Source organism: Pongo abelii, chromosome 8, assembly GCF_028885655.2.
Source record: "Pongo abelii isolate AG06213 chromosome 8, NHGRI_mPonAbe1-v2.0_pri, whole genome shotgun sequence".
NCBI lineage: Eukaryota > Metazoa > Chordata > Mammalia > Primates > Hominidae > Pongo > Pongo abelii.
The window spans coordinates 68,302,923-68,328,615 of NC_071993.2; the positions used below are offsets into that span (position 1 = coordinate 68,302,923).

The 25,693-nt window shown below is 41.8% G+C and overlaps 1 protein-coding gene and 1 long non-coding RNA gene across 2 annotated transcripts in view; both read right to left on the reverse strand.

Moving 5' to 3' along the window:
* Positions 1-23,991, reverse strand: part of LOC134761991 (uncharacterized) — a 29,613-nt gene extending 5,622 nt beyond the window's left edge. Inside the window, exon 1 of the long non-coding RNA XR_010141413.1 lies at positions 92-23,991. This is a non-coding gene — a long non-coding RNA (uncharacterized LOC134761991). The remainder of the gene's footprint in view (positions 1-91) is intronic.
* Positions 1-25,693, reverse strand: part of LRMDA (leucine rich melanocyte differentiation associated) — a 1,127,800-nt gene that overhangs the window by 824,234 nt on the left and 277,873 nt on the right. The gene's annotated exons all lie outside the window — the stretch shown is intronic.

The window sequence follows — 25,693 nt, forward strand, 5'->3', positions numbered from 1 at the left end:
ACAGAAATTTGGGGGACATAAACAAATAGTCCGTAACAGGAAGGTTGGCTGTGCGGCAGGTGCTCTACATGTGCTTGTTGATGGAACCTACCCAGAGTTGGCCCTCTTCTTTCCAGGCCAGGTTGCAGGACACCAACACGAAGATAAGGATTAAGAACGTGGTTGCTCTGAAAAATCCACAGCATAAACATCACACCAAATACCCTTGTGGTAGACAAAATCCTAAGATGACCCCATAACCCTTGCTCCCTTATCCTACTTCCATGTTTACGGAGGTTTCATGCCAAAAGGGATTCCGAAGATGAAGGTTACCAATCAGGTAGTAGCCTTAAGACATGGAGCTTATCTGGGTGAGTGTAACCTAATCATTTGAGCCTTTTTTTTTTAAAGCAGTGGTATTCTCTGGCTGGTGGCAGAAGGGTATGTCAGAGAGATCAGAAAGGTAAGGAGGAGTCAACACGAGAGAGAGTTGCTCACTTGAGATGGAGGCGGGCACGTGGTCTGAGAATGTGCCCTGGCCAACAGCCAGCAAGAAAACAGGGACCTCAGTCCTACAGCCAAAAGGAAGTGCATTCTGCTGATGACATACAGAGCCTGGAAGTGGGTTCTTGCCAGAGCCTCCAGAAAGAAATACACGGGGGCTTTTGACACCCTGATTCCAGCCTTGCGCTGTTTGCTATCTGTTTCCTATCTGATACTCTTTACCAGGCAGGCTTGCTGGGTTTCCCAACCTATAGCTAGTAAACTGTGTTGTTTCATGCTGCTAAGCTAGTGGTAGTCTATTACAGAGCAATCCCAAACCATCCCCACCCCACAAACTGGCCAAGTAAGAGATCTTCTTGTGACTTATTAAACATACCTTAATATATGCTTATCCTGATTAACATAAATTCCATACATATATATATGAATGACAGGCTTCTAAAAGAGTACACCATACTATATCAATGCAATATACTCTTACTATGCCTCTCAAAGTGTCATAATGGCCCTCAAATTGAGTGCTATTCATGATAGAGTCATTTATGAATTATTAGAAATTGAATCACAAATCAGGTCCTCTGTCTCAAGTGCTACTTACTAAGCACCACTATTTGCCAAGTCTGTTGCTGATCAACAGATGTTGGGATTCTTAGCTGAAATGCCATGAGCCTGATATCTGAAGAACACACAGCCAGGCACATGGTACAGTTTCCACCTCTCTGTGTAGGGATAAGGGGGCCTGAGTGCTCAAGCCAATTTCTTAGGAAGCCAATGACTCTAGCACTTCTTAGTGGCCACTGTTGCCTGGAGATGGGGAAGAGACAGGTGGTCACAGAGGGGCCCTGGGTAAAGCATTATCTACATCCACTTTCCTGGCGTCTCCCTAAATCCAGACATCACACAGGGCTGCACAAAAAGTCAGCCTCAACTGCCTGAGACTGAGAGCCACAACCACCCAGCCCCACCAGCCTGTGATGACCGGTGATGCCGCAAGCAGACACCCGTGTTCCCAGGAGCCATTCCCCAACCCTGGAGAGACATCACCTGCCAGGCCGCTGCCCCTCAGCCACCAGCTCCCGTCTGTCTGCGTCAGCATTTGTCTGAACATCACACCTCCATCATCTACAGGGGAAATTGATGTCGACGGCATGGGAGAGGAATGTAACTACAGCCTATTCTAAAAGCACGCATTTATTTTATTTTATTTCAGAAATGTATGCATTATGTATGGCTGCACATAAACGTTTTTATAGAGCCTCTTAAATGATTTACCATGAGGTATGTGTTGATTACAATCTCTGCTTATTTAAGAGAGCCTTATTTACCCCCATAGTATTTAACACATTGAGACATGTTTCAACAAAGAGTGACACCAGTAAACAAAAGTTACTGATCTACCTCATGAGTTATAAAACTTGTAACATGCTGTAAACAGCTCTGTCATTTTATTTCGCATATTGCATTGTGTGTGCTGCCTTATTTATCTAGTGGTAAATCTTTATGTATCACAAATGCTACAGAAGGCACAACAGATAAATTACCGACAGACACTAACATCTGACTAGTTAATCAAACAAATAGGACATGTAACAAAGAGAAAAGCTATAAATATTGACAAGCTGCTTCAGTCACAAAAACATTCAATACTTCAGTTCTCAAGTGTGAGTTTTATATCAGTCCCCTGGAAACAGTTTGTATCCTCCAATAAATTTTTACAGTTGATTCACCTGCCTGATACCCCTCAGCCATTTCCTTCAGAAGCTGTCAAACCCGCCAACGATAATATATGGCCCGACCAACAAGAACAGCTGTAGCCATTCTCTCCGCAGGTTCTTGCACCCTGTTCTGCATAAAATAATACATCAAGATTAATTGATTTCCCGTCAGTCTCACAGAACAGAAAATTAATTTTCATGTAGCTATTTTCCCCAGCATATGAATTTTGTACGTGGCAAGTAATTTAAGTTTTTAATTATTCATGAGCAAGGAGGGGGTGGGGAGAAACATGGTAAAGTAAGCTTGCAAAAACCCCAAGGCCAATCTCTGGGCCTGGGTTTGTGCTAAGGCAACAATAGCATTCGCTAATGCCCATATAAATAATATATGTATTAACATACATCTTAGTACAACACCAATTTCTCTCACTCTGACCCGAGACTACCAGGTCACCCTGCGGTACTTTGTCAAAGTCGCTGCACTGGCTACATGTGACATGCTGTGGGAAAACACAGAACATGTCAGCCATATTGAGGTGACCTCTGCCTGCCTCTCACAGTGGCCACACAGCCCAGGCCTGATAGGAGGTAATTTAACGGTCAGTGTGCGAGTGGGACCAAGCAAAAGTTGCTAATCAGCCAGGTGCTACCTCAGCAAGTCTTCCATTTGCAGGTGCCACTGACTTGTGAACGAGAAAAATGTAACCAGAAAATAGAAAGAGAGCGTTTGACTCACTCTGGCCCCATCCTTCACAGACTCTCGGCAGACCAGCTCGAGAAAAACTGTCTCCTCAGGAAGGGAAAAACCACAACATGAGCACCTCTGGCAATCAAGCATATTTGCTAAAATGCAGACAAAAATGCTCCCACAGTGCCTCCTTAGAAATTTCGCTGGCATACTTCATATAAACTGCAAGACAGGCAAACGTGGGGCGTTTGCCTCGAGTCGTGGAATTTGATTTAACCCCATTAGGACCAAACCTAAACTTAGCATCTCACACAGCACTCTTGGGCACAGAGGAATCAGCCACCCAAGTCAAGGCATTTTGGCCATTTATTTATCAATGACGTCTTCTGCCCTGAATGTTAAGATTTCATGCAAAATTGGGAGATCACTATAAACAATTGGTCTTTTCCCAGTTGCACAATTAGACTGCACTATCACCAGTTAAGAATGGCAGAAAGAATCTGATCAAATCACCAAACTTACACGGGACAAAGAGAGTCCAGTAGTGAGGCAGGGAAAGGAGAGGCCTCTGTGAAACCAAACAGTAGCAGAGAGAGAACGTGACTCAATTCCTCTGAAAGGAGAGACTGGCTTGGATGACCTGAAGCCGCAGCTGATTTGGGGCCAGCGCCAGCCCCACCAAAGGCCCTACCTCCTTAGTAAGGAGGAGACAGGGAGAAGTTCAAAAACAAACATGAAAGGAACTCAAAATTACGTTAAAAAAAAAAAAGGAAGAAGAAGAATTTTACCCCAGGGGGTTAGAAAGCAGAGACACTTGGATGAGGGAAGGGGCTGCGTTTGATGAATCTGATGAAATATTAATAAGGACACAAAAGTGGAAGTTTCTATGAACGTCGTTTCTTGACAGCTTGTAAAAATGGCCACTCTAACCAAAACCAGAGAGAAATCAGGAAATTGCTTCTCTCCTTAGAGTTAGCCATGCCTCACCCTGGAGGCTGGAGCAAAACTGTGCTTCCAGTGTTTCCATCATAAAACCTGTTTCTCAGTAACCAGTGAAACCTGTAAAAACTCACTTCACCCAGAAATTTGGCACCAGTGCAGCAGTGAGGACTACAGGTTTTCTTAAGACTGTTCCAGAACAGGGCTCAGGATTATATTTCTATTACCATGATGATTCCAGACTAAGGGGCAACATGATACATCATGTCAAGCAGCTAATTATCAGCACCGAAGAACAGCTAGCCAACTTAGGCTGAGTTAAGATTAAAAGGAGGGAGGCGTGCTCAATTGTTTCATGTGGTGTATTTGTGAAGGGAGAGTCAATGAGGTTTGCTGAAGTCTTTGTATCTCTGGGTTTAAAAACAAAACAAAACAGGATGAGGAAATTAAATATAGCATTGATACCCCAACAACAAAGGCCTTGCTCAACCGTTGCCAAACCAACCCAGATCATGGTACTGCAACCTGCCCCCATGCCAAGAAACATGCCCAGGCCCTCCCAGACTGCTGCAGATACCCACGGCCACATTCTTGGGATGGCCCAACGTTCCTGCCACAGTTAAGGGGGTGAAACCACAAGGCTCAGGGAATGCCAGGGAAACTTTCAGCTAATTATTTCTCATTGCTGAGCACATCTGACGCACTCCTTACTTTACTGAGAGAGTTTTGCCATCCTGGTTGATTAGAAAGGGTTGACAAAGCCAAGCACCAAAGAAGAGCTTATCCCCTCAGGACTCTGAGCTTTAAGAAGGCAATTTAGGGAGCTGATCCAAGGAATCAACACTGGCAATCAGGTGGTATTTGAGGCATGTGTGCGTGTGTGTGCGTGCGTGTGTGTGTGTGTGCGTGCATGTGTGCGTGTGTGTGTATACAAAGGAAGGGAGACAACGCGGGGTTCTAGGAAAACCTTAAGCATTTGGAATGGCCCTAACCTCCAAATCAGCCACGTTCCCCATCCCAGCCCTGCCTTCCCCACCCTATTAAATAGCTAAATAGCTGGCAGTTGGCGTCTGCATGGCAACAAAGGTGCATTTGGTTTATACCTGTTTGTAGTTTTTGTTCCTCTGATATTGAAGGGGGAGGTTTGCTTTATCTTGTTTTGAAAATAATCCTATCAAGAACATAAATGAACTCATTATGCACACCATAAAAATATATATATATATATAGATGTGCTGGCAATTCTGTAACTAAAATGTAAAAAACTTCTTGAAGCCGATGCTGCTGCTGGCATAGCTTAAAGGTCTTTGTTTCTGTAAATTCAATTGAGTGTTTCTATTTCTAAGTCTGGCAAGAGGTTCTAATTATTGTTAGAAGCCTAATTAGCATTTAGTATTACATTACAACAACTGCAGCAAAATTGTACCCATTCTCCAATAAACAGTATTCACAGTATGCAATCAAGCCTCTGTACCGAGCAATGAGAATTAATAGCACCGCACGACAATGGTAAATCCTCCGTCTCCCGCTGTGTGTGTTTAATAATTTTTCACTCCTTCCAGATTGTTCCCATCAAGCACAATTCCCTAGGTCCTAATCAACCACCCTCCCCATCAATACTACACAGAGATCTGAGCACTGAAAATTATCTGCAATTTCAAAAAGTGCTTTGTTGCGTTATTAGGCCACTGACCTAAGAGGTAATGGGTAAATAGTTTCTGAAAAATGTCCAAAGCACAACATAAATTAAAGCTTATAGTCTTGCCTGCTGTTCTCACCATAGCTATAACTGCAAACTATTACGGTTTTTACACAATATTCCTAACTATAATTTTACACCATAATATTGGTGCAAAGTGCCAAATGTTCTGCTTTCACGTGCTTTCATTTACTAAATGAGGAGAGTTTGGGAAATAAGCTGATGTATCCCATCCTTTAGAATTTCTTCTGGCCCCATCCTCCTCCCACTATCTTACCCTTTTGCCCAGCTGCCATCCCCACCACAAAAAATAAAAAGTTCATAATTAAAGTGTAGGCATCTTATGGTGGACCGATGTAAAAATAAAATTTATAAGTAACAGTGTGTGTCTGACTCTCTGTGTCTCACACATGATCTGTAGGTAAAATGAGTTAGGATATGCTGCTTCTGAGGCGACTCGGATGGACTCGTGAATATCTTGCTGAGAGGGTAGCTGATAGCGGCTTCTGCTGTCTGCTGACTGGTGATGACTATTAACAGTGTCACACAAACCCAAGGCTTGAGTGGGAACAACTCATTTCAACAATCTGAAACATGTACTCTGGGCTGATGAAGAGAAGTTTTGACCATGGAAAACAGAACCCAGAGCCTCAAATCACCCCAGAACACAGGAGCAAGGTGCCTCCAGCATGGCTAGGTAGAAGGCAGTGCACAGGACAGCACAGCAGTCCCCATTGAGAATATCCCTCAGTACCAATCCAGAAGTTTAGGCTGAATGTGATGTTTTTGTTGCTGATTGTTAGTTTGTTTTTCATGGGAGCAAAAATAAAAAGAATTTCTGACTCAACTCAACTCAACCTAACCAAGAAAACATGTAAGGTCATTCCCTGAGCAAAGCTAGCTGCAGGATTATGCTGTGGTCTGCCACCCTCTACTTTTCATTTTGCCATTATACATCAACACCCCCCAAAACAAAAGACTTTTATAACATTGGTAGATTAATGCCATCAATTTCTCAGGACTGACTTTCTGAATAATATACCAAGTTTCTTCCAAGGTCATTACAATACCCTACTGTACTCCTCAGTCATATAGTCACGTATTAATCCATTCAATAAATGTTTATTGAGTGCCTGCTACTGTTGCAGGTTCTTGGGATACACCGGTGAACACAGAGGACAAAGATCACTGCTCTTGTGAGCATATATTTCAGCGTGAGGTAGCCAGACAATCTACAATCATCCTCATGAATAAGTAAATTAGAGTGAATGCTGAAAGGGGTAGTGGCAAGGGAAGGAGAAAAAGTAGAGCAGCATGAGAGGATCAGGAGCATCACAGAAGGACAGGCTGCAGTGTTAAATCGAGCAACCAGGGTGGGCCTCTATAAGAATGTGGAATCTGAGCAAATAACTAAAAACAAAAATGCTTGATACATGTCTTAAAACTCTTCAATTTTTTCTCCCAATCATGGCCACTCCCTCCTATTTTCTGATCCTATTTTCCCATCCTATTTTCTGATACCACAGAAAATAGGAGGAGGCCACTCCCTCCTATTTTCCCATCCTATTTTCTGATACCACAGCCTGCTGGGCTTGTTAGCATATACTGAGTGGACAGGACTCCCTGCAGGATGGCAGGTGCCACAGAGGGGAATCCAGGTCTGCCTTGTCCCCTGCAACTAGCATTGTGCCTAGCAAAGAGCAGGTACTTAATAAACATTCACAGAATAAATGAACACATGCATGAATCCATGGTAACTCATGTATTTATTTTCAAAATCCCAAATAATTCCTTATATATTGATATAATTAAGAGTAACAAATTCTTACAGCTTAAAGAAAATGAAAGGTCTAGTCTAAACAGTAGGGACTGAGACCTGGAGAGGAAGTGATATTTCCAGACTAGAGTCCAATTCTCCTGAATACTCACCCTGTGGCTTTTCACTCCTCCTCAGAGGCTAAACATGGCGGGTGATGTCAGGAGTTGACAACTCTGCTTCATCCCTAAATGGTGGCTCCAGTGGTTGTTTTCTCTATGCCCATGTGTGATTTCATTCTCTCTCTCAATAACTACTGGATATTTTCTCTCTTTTGACTCAGCTCTATTATTAATTTTTTTCTTGCGTATCCAAGTTCATATCATCTTGGCAAACCAAATACAACACTTGAAGCAAGCAGGAGAGTTAGAAGACCACAGAACACTCCAGCCCTGGGCAGTCAGATGGCAACAGAAGAAAGGGCCTATCCATCTTGGGCTCCTCAACTAACATGCAAATCCAATAACCATCTCCCTTGTGTCTCCCACACAGCAGAAACAGCTGGGTGAGGCCCAAGCAAAGGTAAGAATCTTGAAGGGAAAGGGCTTGAGAAGCCTCCTTCTCAAAGAAAACTTCTCTATTTCCAAGTAGGCTACTACCAATAAAAGTCCATTTCTGCACCTCCTTTAGGCCTCATGATTCATTCACCACTTTAGAAAGATAAATCCAGTGGTATGCAGATAACTGTCATTATCCCCAACATCTTTATCCCCCAACCCACTCCAACCTTACTTAAAGACACAAGACCTTAAAAGATGTGTCTGTCTCATGAGGCAAAACTGCTTCCCTTCTCTCTGCTAACTCCTGAAGAGAGGGTTCCCTTCCCCTTCCTTTCCCTTCCAGCAATGGCACGGCAAGAAGCAGCAAACTTCAAGGTAAGAAATGAACACATGACCCCTCATTCTGCCTCCATAACAGGCCACATTATCATCTCAATAAAAAGTCCCACTCATTTTTGTTTGCTCTGTGTGGGGAAAAAAAAAAAACTCAACCTGTGGCACTCATACAGAAAGGCCAGAGAGTTTGCTCATGAAGTTAGGGCAAGGAGATAAAGGGCATGTTTACAGGAGGAGAACAGTTTACCTTTTGCAGACAGATAAGCATGACAAATATGACAGTGGCAAACATGAACCATACAAACCCCTTCCCTATTCTCACTCAAACCACAGAAAATTACCCAACCTAACTGGCCTTTCTTGGATGGTAAAACACAGGAATCAATTCAGAATAATAGTAATCACAATAATGGGAGCCACCAATGATGTAGAGCTCACCATTGTGCTAAGTGCCTTCCATGCATGTTCTCTTTGATGCTGGAAACTTGGCAGAGGCCTGGGCATGGCTGTCATACTAACACATGGGACACAAGCAGTTCATCATTACATAGCCCACATATTCATTTTCATCCACCCCTGAGACATTCTTACACTGAAATTGGAAACCACTGGATTACTACGAACACTGGTCTAAATCTAAGGTGATCTTTGGGCTTATAATTCAGGAAGTATGGGGCTTGTCCTTAAATTTGGAGCCATGAACCTTTAGCTTCCCAGTGCATTTCTGTATCACCAGCAATATACTCTCAGGCCTGAGCAAGGAGACTGCTTCCCTGGACCCTCCTCAACCTTTTTCAGCTCAGCTTTTTTCAGCATGCTCCTCCTCATGGGATAAGAAGTCATCAGGGCCCAGGAGCATGCCACAGTGTGCCCTCCACCTTCTAAGTTCCACTGTGGGTATCCAGAACTCTATCAAAACTAAGCCATCCTACAAAAGTCAACCAATATGTGCAATTCTAGTCCAAAGGGATGGCTGTTCGTGATGAGCTGTGAACAAATAGGCAGTCTGGATATGCAGGCTGTGGTGCATCCCATCCAGACACATGTGCAATGAGGATACTCAGCACACAAGAGAGGGTCAGGGCTGCACAGAGAAGGGGGATGGTCAAGAACCCAGGGGAGGCTCTCACCATGCTGCCACATTCCAGCTCCCCAAAGAAGTGGAGAATTCTAAATTGCAATTGACTTCCAACTCATTAACAAAAGTATGTCTGTCATGATAAAAGAACAGAGCATATTTTATTTAGCATTTGTTAGTTTGGTTTATAAATACTTAGACATATGGTATAGGGGCTTCCATTTGTACTCTTGCCCAAGAATCTGCAAATGTTAGAGGAGAGCATGAACCTCGCCCCAGGATTCCTGCCCATGGTTTGGTCTTCTGCATCAATTGATGCTTCCTTTCCAAACATAGGCATGCCTCCCTGTAAGCATACCCAGTCGTTAGGTATCCAGATTTACACCAAAGCCACATTTGAGAGTCAGTGCTCCATCTACTAAAGGAGTCCCCTGATGCATTTGGTTGAACCAACTGATAAAAATTTATTACACACACACAAAAATCTCACAAATTCATCTTTCCATAGGTAACGTAAAAGTGTTGGGGAAAAAACTTAAATAATTTTCCCTCTACTGTTATTTCATTTAACAAATACTTAGTCACTATAAAAAAGAAGTTAGAAAATACAGATAATCCAAAGGAATAATATAAAAATCATCTTCTATAGCACTCGGTAAAATGATCCCTGTTAGAATTTAATGCATATTCTTCGGATTTTTTCAATGTCATTATGAAAATGTAAAAAGACAAAGCTATAGGTAGTTGATTTTATAAGAATTCTGTTACATTATGACTACAAACAATTATTCAGGGCCATCCATGTGCCAGGCCCTGGGAAGTCCAAAATTAGCCAGACATCATTTCTGTCGTATCAGAGTTTGTGCCAGAGTTGAAGAAACCAACGTGTCAATCAGCAATTACTTTGCAGTATGAAACATGCTTTACCAGAAATCTACAGAAAGGACTATAGAGGACTTAATGGTGAGTCCAGAGATGGGAATGACTTCTTCTTCCTGGGGCATGACTTCAAGGTTTTGCCAACACTAAAATTTCAAACTCTGGGCTCCCTAATCTCATTCAACAAACATTTATTGAACACTTACTGTGGGCCAGGCACTAGCTTAAGCACTGGGCATATAGTGATGAGAAAGACAAAGTTCTACCTCATGGAGCTTACACAGACAAACACATTTACAGATAAATAGTTAAAACAGTGTCATACCTTTCCCTTGGCATAATGATACACAGAAAGTGCTAAAAACCAGAGATGGGTGTTGAATGAATAAAGGAACCAAAGGTGCATGATGACTTCACCTCTTTGCATTTCCATTTCAAAGGCAGGTGTTGTCCTTGAAGTTACCATATCAGAAAGTTGTGAAGTTTCAAAACAAAACCTGGTATGTCTGCTCTGTTTCACTTAAAAAATATGAATCCAATAGGCTTAATCCAAAATCTCCAGCTCTGAATTGAGTTACCATGTGTTGCATTTGATTTGTATTTCCATCAGTATCAACCCAAGCATCCTCATATAGACACCAGCAATGTACATGATTTATAGCAAGTCAGTCAAGGTAAAGCCTATAGCTTCCCTTCACATTTTGACGTTATCAGATTACTTCAGAAGCTGGCAGCAGCTACCATAAGTAACAAGCTGTCAGTGTAAATAAATCACTCTCTCAAAAATAACTGCTAAAAAGTATAGATTAGTATGAGCAAAGGTGGGCTTAGCCTTAAAAAAACTCCCCAAGTCTCCTATATATTTAATTTTATATAGAAAAAAGAAAATAACTAATTTTCTTTCTTCAAAAAAAAAAGGTTCAAGGCTTAAGATCCATATAAAAAACTCAAGGTGCCAAAGGAAAGTTTGTGGCTCTTGTGCATAATTCATCAGACAATCAATTTGCAATCACCTGAAAAAGCCCAAGGTGTGGGGAACAACCAGCAGGTTCTATGAAGAGCAACCCAGGCCAGGCCAGCTTAATTTCCTTCAATGATGGAGTGACAGGAAGTGGGATGAGAGAGAGGAAGTGGGATGAGAGACAGGAAGTGGGATGAGAGAAAAGCAATAGATGCAATCCATCCAGACTGCAGCAGGCCTGTTTGTCTGGTCTCATATGATGCGCTCATCAAGAAGCTGGGAAATCTGACCTTAAAAGTCCTCAGAGTGCTAGAGCACCCTGCCCAGAATAAGATCTCCAGTGTCTGTACACCATCGAGGGTCGGGAGGGACAGATCAGTCATGATACTGAAGAGGTGAATGGTGGGGTCGTGGCCATTGTGCATCTGTTGATCTGTGTTTAGATATATTTGAGATCTACATGAACAAGAGAAAGTCAGTGCTCTATAGAGCAACTTGAGCCCGTATCATACCATCCAAAAAGAAAAAGAAACAGAAACATGTCACTAAATTCGGATATCAACAAGAATGGTCACAGTGCTTTCAGACAGAATATGAAAGGGAATTTTTAGTGGTGTGTTATAAAAGAATGGCACTAGGAAGCATTAAACTCAGCCAGAGGCCGCGTGTGGCGGCTCACGCCTGTAATACCAACATTTCAAGAGGCTGAGCAAGGCGGGGAGGTGGGGGTTGGGGATCCCTTGAGCCCAGGAGTTCACATAGAGAGACTCCTTCTCTACAAATAAAAATTTTAAAAAATAGCTTTGGTGGTGTGGACATGTAGTCCCAGCTACTTGGGAGGCTGAGGTGAGAGGATTGCTTTAGCAAAGGAGTTCCAGGCTGTAGTGAGCTATGATCGTGCTACTGCACTCCAGCCTTGAGTGACTAAGTGAAACTCTGTCTCTTTAAACAACAACAACAACAAAAACAACAACAAAACCCAGCCAGATGTACAAGATGTCAGAATCATCCTATCACTGTTTGGTGTGGGTCAACATATAGTGTCCTGTCCTTGTTCAATCATGATTTGAAGTTAATACCGCACAGATACATAAACTCCCTCACCTTAGTATTTTCATGACCTCATTTCTTTGCCTGCCCTTCCCACACTTTCATACCCTTTCATACACACACCCTTCCCACCCCAAGAAACTAAACTCTCTTGGTTTCAGCAGTCACATTTGAATTATTGAGGGTGGTTGAGTAATTATAGAATCTACTAGCTTAAAGAGTTCCCATCTCAGGATGCCCCCTGCTAGGTCTAGATAAAATGGCCAAATATGCTCACGTTGTCCAAAAGAAAGATCAGGAACTCCTAAGGGGACAATGAAGGATGAAGCTGGCGATCCAATGACAAATCTGTATTCTTTGGGGACTAGGCCCTACTGTGCCAATGCACCAGCAAATGAACCTTCCTTCAGATTTCAGTGGACACATAGAACTCCCTGGCTTTCCCTAGTTAACTAATAAAATGTAAACACATTCACTCATTCATTAGCTAATTCAGTCAAGATTCTGCTATTTATATGCCCGAGTATCTGCTAACTGTCCTCCCTTCACGGCAGCTTCCTATCTGGTAAGGGAGACAATTGCATGAGTTGTTATAAAATATAACCAGTCCTGCGATGTGGCAAGAGAAAGGGCTGGGGGAGTGAGACTTAATGGGGAAATCACGAAAGACTTCCCAGAGAAGGCAGCCTTTTAGCTTGGACCTGAAGGTGATGAGCAGGAGGCTAACAGAGACAGTGATATATGCAGAGGCACAGAGGAGAGAAGGTGGGCAGGACTGAGACATGATGAGAGGGGCTCAGCATGGCTACTATGCCACGGGCAGGGGGAGACCACCACTCTTGCTTCACACACACACAGACCAACTTATCCATCTACCCAAAAGTATACACTCAACCCCCATTAGCCATCATCCCATTAAGTCCCTTTCTCCACACAAGCTTCAAGCCTCCCAGCCCTAGAAGCACAGCACATCCACCTGCATATTAGAACACCTGAAACTCACCCTTTTCTAAGGCTCAGATCAAGTTCATGGTTCCCATCACATTGCCTCCTCCCCAGTGCTCCCTCTCTTCTGAGCTAACCTAGTACCTGCATCCTGATCCACACAGTAATTCAGCCTTCTTCATTTATGAACTTCCACCATTCATTCAAGTTTCAGATGTGTCTTTTCTGCCCTTCTTGAGGATGTGGACCACGTTTTCCAGTGTCCATCACCTCTGTATATGCACCTTTCATACATACATACACACAGAGCCATGTATCAAGCACAGAACTAAGCACATGATAAATGTTCAAGGGCAACATCATTTTTTAATGACAGCCCATTTCGTAAGGTTTTATGTACAATCCCTACCATTTTTCAATATAATGCACTCATCACTTTTGGTCTGGGTTATTGTTATTTGGGGATCACTTTTCTACTGTAGCTAGAGATGCTGTGTGTTTAGGAGGAAGATTACGCAGTTTAGTGTCATGGAAAAAAGCACAGGCTTTGCAGTCAAACCAACATTTCTATCCCCATTTCACTGATGGCTGGCTGTGTGTCTTCTGGCAAAGTTTGGAACCTCTCTAAACCTCAGTTTCCTCATCTGTGAAATTGGGATCATAATATCCCCCAGAGGGTTGTTATGAAAACTAAATGAAATAATGAATAATTCAGTGCCTGGCTAAATGTAGCCACTTAAAAAAAAAATATGTTCTCTTTCCCTTTTTCCCTTTATTAAGGGGAAAAAAATCAAAGATGGCCTGAATGCAAATTTGAGTCAGATGATTCCCCAAAATTGGGTAACTCCAGGAAACAAAGCCATCTATGAAGCAAACTAAAAGGTAAGACACAGCTTCTTATAGATATTAGCATTTTTAGTGGAGACAAGTATACAACAATAAAATTAAATTAGAAAAGCTTCAAAGCATCACTAGAAATGTGCTTTTTCAGCTCCACAAAATATAAATAGAAAAGGAAATAACTGAGGGAAACAGAAATACCCACAGATTATCATCTTCTTTGTTATGTAAAATAACTTGCTAAAATCATATCTGAAGATATTTTTTGCATTGTCACATTAAAGAACATGCTTACTGGTTAAAATAAGCATCTGTAAAATATACACAGTGTAGGTATATAATACACATTTTAAAAGAGAAAATAAAAGCGAGGAATAAGCATATGCAAATCTTACCGCAAATAAAGCCTGTGACCTTTCCAAATGAAGACAAGAATATCACTCTTGTGAATTTCTAATATGATGCCCTAACACTCATATTGCATGCAATAGATATTTTGTTTCTAACTTAAAGGCTGTTGAGGCAGCCCTCTTCACATTCCCTATTTGTCTTCCCTGGTCAGCTGAGCTCAGCTACCCAAACACACATACACATGCTCAGAGGACAGATTTGTCATGCTGACCTTTCATATCTCCTACGCTTTTTAACTGATCGAGATTCCATCCCACAGAAACATGCACACAGCATCACCGCAGAGGAGAAAAATCAGGTGAAGGATGGCAAAGATAAATACCAGAGAAGCAAGCTAGAACCTGAACGCCGGGGACATTGTTCACAAAATTATTCAAGGGAGGAAAGCTAGCTAAAGCTAGCGAAACAGGCAGTACACAATGCAAAATTAACCAGTGACCTTTACTGGGAATGTCAAAGGTGAAAGCAATTTATAAGGTAGTACTTAATAGGCACCATGTGCTGGCCTCTATGTGGACTAGAACCTTGCATAATCAGACACTGAGAAAAACAGCAGAAGGAAAATCTCCTCCACATCTGAAAGTAACTCAAGCTCTAAAGGAAGAATGATCATGAGTTGCTTGTTATTGTACCCATAACTGGCTCTCCAACTTGTTGGATGTGGGCAGGGACTGAGGATGTCTCAAAAATCCTAGAACACAGCAAATAGTAGGCTTCCTAGCCACGGCCGGCTTACCTCATTAGGCTATGAGGGCTTGCATTCTGTGAAACCGCACAGTCCTCCAAAGGAAGGCTAAGTAGGCATATTGGTCATACTTCAAACACTCCAGAAACCTCTGTTTCATGAGTTTTACCACTGTATTTTTCCTCCACATGAGATGAGCGCTTCCCTCCCAGTAGGGGCCATGGCCATGAGAAATGAGTGTTTTTCCCTTTTGCCAGTAAGAAATCGTAAGACCTGGTGTAAAAACCACTCAGGCATAACAAGTTATAGCCCAGCAGGCACACTGATTAGCTAGGTTCTATAACCATAAAGTCAACAATAATCTACCTGCATGCCCTTTCTGCAGGTGGCTCACCTATGGATGCTAAGTAAGTCAGCAACAGTTCAGCCGAAATTACATGGGAGAGCATTATGCGTAAACATGAACGCTCTGGCTTGTCCTTAACTATACCACTGGGACACCAGACCTGCAAAACAATCTATTACCCCCACTCACCACCAACCCCAACTGCAACTTTCTTTCTTCTCCTTATGAATTTTCCCCCACTGTAACGGCATTCCATGCTTAATGTGTCTCCCCAGTTAACGGGGCCCTCCCTGCTTTCATCCATGCCTTCCACATACAGGGCATGCTTTATGCCAGGGAAGAGGTGATTAACTCCCCTCTGAAGCATGTAAACTTTAGGTACATTTTTCCAGTAGTGTTGACTGATTGCACTAAACTACCTACATTCTCTTCATGGTCCCCTTGGAGATAAGAGCCACACATTTGGAAATCCCACTCCCTAGGGGATAGGGCCCCTGGCCATAGGGCAGGAGATGCATACACACACATTCTTTTTCATCTTATGACCTCCGATCCAACATCTCTACTCTAGGGTTCTAGAAATGTCTCCTAAGTTTTGCTGAAATAACAAGGCTTGAATAATCAAGCAAAAGCCCTCCCACCCAGTCAAACAGGCAAGGTAGATACAGTCCTTGGAAATGATTATTACGATTAATGTTCTACTTTTTCTTATGGCTTGAATTTAGACTAAGTTACACAGGAACAGCCAAAACAATATTCCATCTCAGATTCTAATAGGGAGGGCTGAATCCAAATCTATCCTTAAGAAAAGCCATTACCTCCCCTGAAAGCAGCAGGTGTGAGACCTAATGGCCTGTCATAATGAAGGGTCAGTCTCTGACATTGGGACTGACCTCATTGTGTCACACAGAGTGATTTACACAAAGCTACTCAAAAACAGTGTAGGAAGTTTGACGATTCATAAAATCATAAATTATAAATCAATTACCAGAAATAGATTGATTCTTCTCCAGGCCCATTTGCTCCCAAGGTATGAGACCTTTTAAAGGACCCTTTGACTAGAGGAGACAAAGAAGAGGGGGGCTCGGCCCCTCAGGCCACTTCTGCTGTCCCAGCCTCTCTGAGCAAACTTATTACCCTGTAAACTCCATTTTGATCCAGTAGTGCCTACTGCAGAAAATAACCGGTAGATTACAGGAATAATTTTGTTTTGAAAGAGCAACAATAAAAGTGGCACTGGCCTTTGGGGAAAAAGGGGATTGGATTCTCCAGTTCCCAAAAATCTGGGTGAAAATATAAAAATTCTATAAATATTTAGGACATTTAGCCATACAGCTTTGCATTTCCTCACAAGCAGAAATACCTGTACAGATAACCAACATTTTCACAATTCATCTGATATGGTTTATGAATAACGATTTTCCAAAACAATCATCAAACACATTGTGTCCCTAATTTCCACAGCACAGGAGTAGCTTTTTCATTCTTTAGAGAAAAAGTCAATGTGCTTATTCTATATTTGAGATGATAACAGTAAAATAATTCATTTTGGCATAGCCCTGGATTTGGTTCTGGAGACAGGCATCTAGAGACAGGTGCAACCAAGCAACACAGGGCTGAGAATCACACTTGTCCATCTCGTGGGTCCACTCCTAAAACCAGCAGTACAAAACAGCCGACACTTTCCTATGCTGGAACTTCTCCAATATAATTGTTTTTACAGTGGCTAGAAGAATATGAAGAACCCTTTAGCTTAACCCACTCGCTGAGATTCTTAGATGAGCGTATTACAATTTTCCATTTAGAGATGGGGCAATTGAAGTCCAAAGTGAGGAAGAACAGAAAAGCCGGCAAGATAAAGGCGTGGGGGCCTCTGAATCCTGCACTTTCTCCCCTGCGCCACACCGTTGCTTAAGTCAAAGAAAATATCAATATTTCTTAGGCTGCATAGCTTAAGAGAGAAATTTCTCCTCCCATACCTCAGATAAATTTTGAAACTAAGAGAGTAAATGGCAATGCAAATACTACTATTAGATATTTATTATGTTGCAAAGCTTGAAAACAGTCAGGAAAATGGAAAAGTTACTTTTTTCTCTACACAAATTTGTTAATGGGTGGCATAATGGGGAGCCCTGTTTTGCTGGCACTCTGTGAAACGTCTACAAATTGCCTCTGCAGAGCATTATAGGTTGTCAGACTAATGTAGTTGAAGATAATTTGGCCTTTCAGTGAATTGAACCTCACAGCACGATTATACTCCACAACCAAGCAGAGTGTCACAATTATTCTTTCATGCTGAATTACCATATAATGTCATGAGTCTACCTGTCATAAGTCCTGTAGCCTAGTCTGAATTTTTCTTCCCTAAATCTATGGTTCATGGCAAAAAAAATAATAATTTTTTGCATCTAATGGAAATCTGATTGTTTTTATCAACAATAAATTTCATAGCAAATCAAAGGATATGCTTGGACAAACAATCCGATACTCAAGGTTAAAAAACATACAAATAATAAATTGCTGGTGTGTCATGTTCAATTTTTACTACGGCATTACACTGCAATAACCATAACAGGATCTAAATTGTTGTCAGAACATTAAACAAACCCCCATACTTCACAAAGGCATCCTGTCTGAGTAATTCACACAACGGAAACAACTATCAAATTTTCCACTGTCCCACTGCTACACCATACATCAGTACAATTTTATGTATTTGGACAATTCGTTGAATAAATTACTTCCATCCTGCCTGCTCTTGCCACTTCTGTTAAGAGTCATATCAGTTTTAATTGTCTTTCTGTCTATATGGAGCCACTGTTTTTCTGGCCTTTTCCTGTTCTATTTCCTGAGCCCCAAAATAAACTATGAACACCCATTGGAGCTGGGCACTGGGGACACATGACTGCAAGATAGTGGTGTCCTGTCAGAGGCCAAGAGCCCCCTCCTTCTCCTGCTGCATGACAGTTGCTGAATAGTGTTTGGGACTGTGACAATCCATAATGTTTGTGTGGGATCACGATGTCTTTCAACGTCATAGTGATCTAAAAGCTAACGGTATCGAAGACCCCACATTCTGCTCTGTTACCATGCAGTTGTCTACTTTCTTGGTTCATCACAGCATTCATCCTGCCATGGAAAATGGGCTCAGCCTGGGTTAAATGTCCCCAGTTCCATTCATGGTGGGATTCCAGCTCACCAGCCAGTTCATGGCAGGCTCTCCAGGCTGTTTCCCTTGGACAGGCTGCTCCCAAGCAAATGACAAGCTCACACTTCCAGGCTGAAGATCTAACCTTCATTAATGCCCAGGGGCGCATGCCAAAGGTACAGTTGTAGAACAAGTAACACCATAATGGGCACAAATAAGCTTTGTCTATACAAAGTAGAGTTAATGACTTCCCATTGTGTTTCTCAACACCTTCAATAGAAGACTAAATTGACACTGACCAAAGGGAATCAGATCAATTGGATGCAACTCTGTTTCCTAAATGAGTTCCTCTTGGGTTGCCTATAGTTCAGCACAGGTATTTATATAACCAAAGTTGACCTCCCAGGCTATATAAGTTAATGAAAAGAAATATGAGTAGGAACTCCTAGGCACCTCAAACCAAACTTGGCTCCTGTTTTAAAGTGATTTCATCACCTATGTCACCACAGCCAAATAATTAATCACACACTGACATCTCATCATACTGCCTATCCAAAGCCTGCTGCTGCCAAAGAAACCATTTTATGCTGAGCTACTTTTGCTGTTTCCAACAGAAAACTCCCTCATTTAACTGACCCCAAAACAGATCCGCCATATACTAAACATCGCCCTATCATACAGAGTCGGATTTGTGGCTCCAGTTGGCCAGTTTTTGCTTCTCAGGGTAACACAACAGAAGGAAACCCCATTCAGGGAGGTTAGCCCTGGACTTGGTGCCCCCATGTTAACCTGGTAGACTTGCTGGGGAGTAGAAAGTAACTCTTCATTTATAAGCCCAAAAGCAATAATAAACATAGAACTATGATTTACTCTGAATCTTCCTATTATTAAAACACTTTGTCTTATAGTTTTATTGATTTACAATCTGTCCTACTTACTTTTTTAGCATCTGAAAACAATCAAGGCACAAAGCTGCAAAATGTTTGGACATTAATTGTTAGGAGACAGAATTTTATTCCAAGTGAGGGGTTTGAGGCCTCGACAGCAATGCATTCTGGTACCAGAATGATTTATGGTCTTGTAGCAATAACGATGCACCAGGGCCATTAACATATTGGCAGGCCCTAGGATGAATTAGTGGCATTGATTATTTCATGGGCCACTGATACCCATTTGTTATGAGGAGTTCAAAGATGGCCTCTCCCCGACTAAAATCTTTTTATGAGCAGACAGCATTTTAAGTATTAGGAACCTGGGATTTGGGCCGTTTTTTATAATCTTGCTGTCACCTCACCTTAGTATGCAACCCCAAAAAAAGTGTCAAAAAATTAAAGTTCATTCTTCACCACCAGCCTTAATTCCTCAACTCGTCATAACCATGTCTTCTTTAAAAATTAATGATTGCCAGCATTTAGCTACTGGTTGTTGCTATGAAGATCTATGCAAAAAGCAAGGATCCCTATAGAGTGTGTGATATATGGAATACTCTTTATTACTACAATAAAACTTACTGACATTTCAATACTTCTGCAAATAGCATTATATTATCAATCTTCTGAATTAGGTTGAAAATTAAGTTGTAAATTAAAAGAAAGTGTACTTTGGAATACAACATGATATGTCACCTAGAAAAGGACCTTTGTGCATAATGGAATGGAGCTGGGGAACACAGAGATGAGCCCAGCACCTCGGCAGGGCTGCTTGCATTCTAAAGATTCAGGTTCCAGAATTCAACCAGAATCCCTAATAATCCATCACCAGAGACTCTATTTTTCCATTGTAAAAGTCAAGGGACTTGACCACAGCTGTTTTTGAATAATCTATTATGAAACCCCAAATCTTAATATACTTTTCTCCTTTGCCACATTCTTATTGTAAATCTTAAATTGGGCACCTTTGGAATAATAATTGCCTTATAAACTACACAGAAATTACACATACATTATGCTTATAATGTACGTATACAGATATAAAAACTATATCCTTCTCTGTGTCATCACACACAAAATTCCTCTCCATCCCCACAGAGACCCCACTCCCCAACACCTACCCGGTCTTCAAAGATGCTCAGAGCAGAAAGCTAAGCAGGACACTAGATGACAATTCCCAGAGCTTGGATGGCTTTGAAACTGTTTGGTCCAAAGGCTAATGTCACATACTGTAAGTTACAAACAGTCTCAGATTGGAGCCAGAACAAAATGGTTATGCAAAAGACTACTGGCTTTCAAATATGTATTTGTTGAAAAGTCAAATGTCTTAAATCATTTCCACCTATCTTCCACGGCATTCTGTGTACCCACAAGATGACATGGCATAGTTAAAACAGAGTCATTCTGATTATTTGAAATACGTTCATGAAACCCAAACTAACCCCTACCCAGAATGACTTCCCGTCATGGGTTCTTATGCTTGCTTCCCAATTTCCTTAGTTTAGCCGAGAAGCCATCTTGGGTAGGAATCTGTTTCTCTATACTCCACCACTCCCCCACTTCCTGCATTGTCAGAGGTCTACGCACACTGGACCAGGGAGAATAAAGAGATTTCATCTTGAGAGCCAACTCTAGTCACCCAGTAGATGCGAGCTGTGATTAAAAGGATTCTGAGACAGAGTTCTGAATCCACTGCAAAAGATGCTATATTTAATCACCGACTGGGCTCAAAGCAAAGGAGTGGAAGAGTGGTCTAAGTGCTGATGTTCACAACTCTGAATTCAGAAGTCGACACAATTTCACTGACTAACCTGAAGACTACTCTGTTAAGCTCACTAAAAAGTAAACTTCGAAGGCATTTCCACTCACAGAATGGGCACAGGGAAACAAAGCTGCTTCTCCAAGAAAGATGTAGCACAGACTATGCATGAAAGAATTTTAGAACTGGAGAGAATCATGAGATGACCTAATGCAAGCCTTTTATTTCATAGATGGAAGAATCACGATATGTTGTTAAGTGACTCACATAAGATTATGCAATTAGTGATGGAGAAATGAAATCCTCAGTCTCCTGCCCGTGTGTTCTCTCCACAATGTCACGATGCCTCCTTTTCACCCCATCTTATTTGCTGCTTATTTTCCCTTCCTTCCCGTGTATATAATTTTCTTATTTTACTAAGGTTTGATGTGCTGTCTCAGGATTCTCAAATTTTGGATTATGTAAGACATAGACTCAATAATCTATATTACTGCAAATTTAGGAAAACAATCTTAGAGTATGATGTATGGTAATTCACGGTTAAGTAGAAAACAACACAAGAAGTTTGCCATTTCTCTTGTTAAATTTTGGGTTTTATTTTAAATAGAGAAGAAAGATATTATAAATGTGTACTTTAGGTACACAGAGGCACTTTGGCTTCAATCTCTAAATTATGAGGGCTCTGCATAAACCATCCAACATTAAAACATCCAGGGAACATCCCCCGCAAAACTCTTAGATTATCTCCTACCATATCCAGCTTATAAAGTAATTGGGAAAGTAGGCCTTCCATTTCTCCTGGAAATTAAAGTTCTTAAAGACTCTTTACTGCTCTCTGTAATAGAACCGACAAGCTGCCCCCTCAGACTGGGTAGGCCATGGCCATCCCACGGCAACAGGAGGCAGAACACTTCATTACCTCAGCCCACAATCCCACAATGCTGTGCAAACCCTACCTTCTCCCTCAACATCCAGAAACAGGTTTTCAGAAAGATTCTGCTTCTTGGCCCCCAGGAAGAATAACACATGACCAACTCTAGGGAAAATAACCTCTTTCCTGTTTAAAAGTTAAAAATTAAATCCACCCTGGAGAAATACTCTACAACTAAGAAACAATTCTGGGACACCACTACAGAATGTAACAAGTGAAAGAAGTTCTCTGCAGGTCTAACTTAATTTAAACATGGTAAATTGTGAACCTTATTTTTATTCACATCATGGTTAAGATGGAGAACAGCTGGTTACCTTGTCACACAAAACCACTCCTGGTACACCTGAGGAATATCCCTCAAGCTTCTCTTCTCTAGGCAAATAATGCCAACCCCATAAAGCTCTTCAGATACATCATCTCATCAATCATTGTTACCGCTATGGTTCCTCTGGACTTTTGCCAAATCTGCATCCTTCTTAAACTCAGTAGTACATATGGCATGACAGGGCTGGGTGTTAATTGAAGAACAGCTTAACTGTTTGGACATGTTATGCATCTATTACACAATTGTCAGTCTTGCAATGTTTGCTGTAGGACTATATCTTTGGGGAAATTAATGCCAAATGAAAATTTACCCTAATCTGTTTTTCTTTTTAACTCTCTTAGGGCTCTTTCTGATGATTTGTTAATCTGCTTCACTTTATTCTACAAGCTCAAGTCATCTAACCGAAATTAACAACTAAGACCCAGGATAGAAGTAAATGGTTATTGACCGAGATATTTGTCCTCTTTTAGATATTTATCCTTTGTGTCTACAACAACCACTCATAAACATGACTGTTAATATGACTATAGTAACCAAGAACACACAAACATGGAAGTGATATTCAACAACTCATTATTCTTATGTATTCAAATTCCACTTTTAATTTTTTATACTTTTATTAAATACCTACTCTGTTTTTACAGTAAAACCTTATTAAATCACCTAACACATTTGGAAGTTTTGAAAAGGCTGAAGTTGAATTCTGTCTGACTTCTGATGGAAAACCTAACCAGGCTCATGACAGGTGTTTCATAAATTACATGTTGACTAAATAAACAAATAATGGTGCATTAAGAAATCCTTCTCAATTCTTCACTCTCCTGCTCCTAGGCCCTCTACCTTGTGAGTTTGTACTTCCTACCACCAGAGTATCTATCCCTAACCCACTGATGATGATCTTGGCCACAAGACTTCATTCGGCCCTGGAATATAGACTGAAATCACAACGGGCTGGCTGAGTCTAGGCCTTCCTTGAGGCCTCACATATTTCCGCTGCCCCTCTCCAAGTCTCTGACCTGAATTGAGAACAACTTGCCTGGAAAGCCCATTGGTTCCAGACAAAATAGAAACACGCAGAAGAGAACAGCTCACCCAACCCACAGACCTGCAGGATGAAGCACAGTCTCCACGGCCAATCCACAAACTGTGAGCATGATAATAATTGCTGATCGGGTGCCACCAGGTGTTGGGTCATTTTGTCAAGCAGCATCATTGTGGCAACAATTGATAGATAGTAAATGGTGCAAATAAGATTGAAGGGTCATGTCTGAGCACCTTGAGAAAAATCAGTATCCATTTATACAGGAAAAAATGAAAAGCAGATTACAAAGCGCTCTTATAAACCCACTTAATTCATCCACTAGGAAGCTTTCCTTCCTCACTAGCTGGGGACTACATTTTGAGGAAATAAAACACTTTAAAAATCTAAAAATAATCATAATTAATGTTATGTCCGATAAGTAGGGCGAATGTTGGTGCGATATGGCTGAACTAATGAACTACTCGGTGGTAAAAAAAAAAAAAAAAAAAAAAAAAAAAAAAAAAAAAAAAAAAAAAAAAACACATGCTACAGACTATATAATGAACAAAGAATATTTCCATCATCCCCATCAGAGGACTTGTTAGCAGGGGCCCAATTTCCATGAACACTCTACCCTCTGCTGGTTCTGAAGATGAACACATGTGCTCTGTTTTAAAGTGGAGGAAGGCAGCAACTGCAACTTGTGCAGGGACATTAATGAGGTAGCTGAAGTCATCTGGTGAGGTTAACCACATGGAGCATCTACAGCCACTCATCACCCTCCTTGCCTCTTGGCCCACAGATGTCACACCAAGAGGACATCGAAGGACAGCATTCCCAGAAGAGACCAGCTGCAGCAGGAAATTCTCCTCCCAAAGCTCCTCACTGTGCCACCAAGGTGGCCTCTGCAGCGTGGCAATAAGGGCCGTGCCATTAAAGGCAAGCTTCCATTTTATGTGCTCAAGCCTTCTGTGGCAGGATCCCACGATTCCCCAGGAAGCCTGATTTACCATCCCATCGCCCTGTTTTTATAGGGCTTGACTCTGCAAATGGAGCTGATGGAGACCTCAACCACGAGTCACTGAGTCCTCAGGTATGACTGCAGATTTACGATGCCTGCTGAAGTCATTCTGTCACACTCGCATCTTCTTAACGTGCTCCTGGGGGGGACTCCCCAAGGCTTCAGCTGAGCTCTGCTAGCCCTCTTCCAACCCCCTGCCCCAAAATACTTCCCTCCTCTGAGCCTAATTTCCCTTAGCCCAGACCTCACAATCCAGGAAGCCCTGTAAGGATCTGAGGGCTACTGGTGGGGACATGGCAGTCACATGCAGGAAAGCTCATTTGAGGGGTGGCTGGTGAGATATTATGCGGAGAGAGAAAGGGGATGGGAAAAGAGAGAAAAGAAAAAGTGACTCTGAGTCATGTTGGTGAGATTTTTCACAGCTAATCACACACAAGACTGATTCACTGCTCACTTTGCTCTGCTCCCTCATTTTTCATATCATACTTTTCACTGCCCCATCAGCCTGTTCCACCAAGGTCAAATGAAGGGAATGATAGCTTGCACACCACACTGAGATTTATTATAAACGGAGTCACTCACCTTTTATGTGGAGTAAATGGGCTCCTGAAATTACCATTTATGAAGATGGACCTGAGCAAAAGAGACACATGAGAAGGAGGCAGGGAGGAGGGCCCTCCCAAGTGGCACCATCGAACCCCCATGGTCTCCTTTCCTATGCACAGAATGGAAGCTGAGGCCACCCTCTAGCTTGAACCTAAAGGTATGCAACACTTTTAATCAATGTCAGAGTTGCAGTTCCCCCTTTGTCTTATGGAACACAGAGTGTTGAAGAGAGTCTTGCAGGCAAAGAAACATTTGAGCAGATCTTAATTCAAATGCATTGGACAAAAAGCATTGTTCTGAGATTTTTCTACCCTTTAGGATGCTTCAGATTGCGAGTAACAGAATACCCAACGAAGGGTGGCATAAACAATGAGGGTTTATTATATAGCAACACAAGAAGTCCAAAGATTTCCAAGGTTAATTCACCAGCTCATGATATCACCAAGGACCTAAGTGCCACTCTCAGTTCAAAATCTCTCCTCAGGGGACACAGAATTGCAAAAGATGTCAGTCACTTAACATTTCTAAGCTTTAGTATCCTCATCTATGGGAGGAATGGAGGTAGACTAGATCAACTGTGTA